The sequence below is a fragment of the Apteryx rowi genome, unplaced genomic scaffold (genome assembly GCF_003343035.1).
Source record: "Apteryx rowi isolate R43461 unplaced genomic scaffold, aptRow1 scaffold_36, whole genome shotgun sequence".
Lineage (NCBI taxonomy): Eukaryota > Metazoa > Chordata > Aves > Apterygiformes > Apterygidae > Apteryx > Apteryx rowi.
In genome coordinates this window covers 1381312-1383737 of record NW_020450085.1, presented here as the reverse complement: position 1 = coordinate 1383737, position 2426 = coordinate 1381312, and positions in this window count along the sequence as shown.

The following is a 2426-nucleotide window of genomic DNA, read 5'->3' as shown; positions in this document are numbered from 1 at the left end:
GGCCCCGTCCGGCGGGAGCGGGGGCCCGGAGCCCGGCGGCGCCCGCGGTTGAGCTGCTCCCGGGAGTGCGAGGAGAGAGGGGGCGGGCGCGTGGCCTGCGGCCGCCGCTCGGCCCGGGGTAACGCAGGTACCCGCGCAGGGCTCGGCCCGTCTGCGCCCCGCCGAGGTCCCTGGCGCTTGTGTCTGCCGGCGTGCCGCTGCGCGGATCTGGCTCGTGCTCCCGCCGGGGGTGAAGTGGGACCGGGCGCCTAGCCCAAAGGGGCCAGCCGGGGGCTCTGGCCTAGCAGCCCCGGGGTGTCTGGGTGGCGGCACGGCCGCGGAGAAGCGGGGGAAGCAGCTCGGGTTCCCACCGGCACGGCTCCCTGGCGGGACGAGGCCGTGGCTCGGGGCCGCGGCCTCTGAGGCGGGAGCGGGACGGCGGCTCGCAGCGAGCGGCTCCCGTGACCGCTGCACACGCGTGAACGCTGCGYGTCAGGCAGGATGTGCTGGTTTCAAGTGCTGTGCGCCTGGCTCGGTGCTTCTGCAGGTGCTCCTGACTTCTGCCTGTGTGTGAGAGGAGACAGATCATGCAGCAGCAGGGCCGAGATGTGTTTCTTCAGAATTCAGATCCTTCTGAAATTTCAGAGAAATGGTAGGAGTGCTGCCTTATTGCAGCACTTTGACTTGACAGCTCTGCGAAGGGGATGTTAACGCGCTGGAGGAATCGTGCGTGACGGTGGAGACAGGACTGCAGCTTGTGAACTTCTCCAAGAGCTCGTGAAGATCGCTCAGCTGGTTGATCCCTCCTCTTGCAGGGAATTCCGGTCTGCAGAGAGCTGTGTGCTTGCCAGCCCCTCCGGCGGGGCCAAGGGTTACAGTGCGAGGAAGGGCCTGGAAGCCTTTTCCTCATGTGCTAGCCACATGCTTCCTGTAACCTTAGCTCAGCAAAGCTAACTCTGTTTTCAGTCGCACTTAGCAGCGTGAAACTTTCTTAGGGTTGCTTGATGACTTCTCTGCTTGTACAGTGGATCACTTGAGGAGTGATCTCTAGTCTTCAGTGAAACTTTAAAAAAGGAAGGAAACTTTGTTATCCTTTAGGTTTTACTGGAGCCTGTATTGAGACAATCATTGTTTCTATCTACTAACCCTTTTATAATATCTAAGCTTAGTCTTTAATACTTTTCTCCTGTATTGAGACAGTTACTGAAGATGTTGGCTGTTACTTCACTAATGTAGGTGAGGAACCCTTTAGGGATTTAGGATTAGCTGCATATAACTTCGTGTCTGGTTCAACAATAGCAGTCAAACTGCAATAATTCTGGGCCATTACCAGTTGGTGCTGGGAGCTGGAACTCCTCTCCCCCTGCCTTGCTTCCTTCCCATCCTTGCATCCTTATCCCTTTTTAACAGGTTTAACTTTCATAGAAGTGCTGGACGCTGGGGCAGGTGCAGAGGGTTGGGATTATTCAGTAATTGTTTTTTTTTATTTTTATATATATATATATATATATATATATATATAAATTTTAGTAACTTTAATAGTTTCATTTTTAAGAATTGTATCTCTGCTTCATAGCTTCATGTTAATTGTTACCACCAAATTTTATGATAGCAATACTATTTCTAAGCCTAAAAAGAAATAATTCAGTACTTGTTTTGGAATGGCTTGACTGTCAGTTTTAGTACTATCATTATTTTGAAGTGGTCCAGATTTTTCTAGAAAAGAAAGCTGTACAAAGTGGTTTTGCTGGAGTAGTTGATGTAGCTAATGCATGAGCAAAGTATTAACTTCATTTACATGCAACTCTCCCTCCCCCACCAAAATATGCTTTTTAGACCTTGCTTTTTTTAAATGAGATTCTATGTATATAAACATAGCAGCAGTCACATTTAGAGCAGTCACATTTAGAAGTGGAAAATATAGTATGGGAATGGTGTCATGTTTATAGGAAAAAAGATGATGGGGTAGCAAAATAAAGTCCTTGATGATTAAAAAAAACAAAGTATGAATAACTTTTAGGAACACATTCCTCAAAGAAAAGCAGTTTTAACTAGTAGAATTTCTAAGCAATGAGAGTTCTGTGCAGTAACTTTTCTGCCACCTTAAGAAGCTTAAGCTTAGCTTTCCAGACTATATTCAAAAATGCCATCATGCACTCCCTCATACTGAGGAGTAACTGCATAGAGCATACTGKGAGCCCCAGAACTGATAGTTACGTACCTGGAGTTCAGTTTCTCTCTGTGATACCTGTATAATTGCTTAGGTCATGTTTGGTCATGAGGTACCTATGTGTCAGGATCTCTTTCCACAGACCATGCAGCTACTGCAGAGCACCGTTTGCTTCTAGTGTCTCACCCTTGTTGGGACAGCAACTACCTGAACATCTGTAATCTTGGATCCTGATAGAAGATCATAGTGGAGGTGAAACTTGATTTTTCTGAAATGC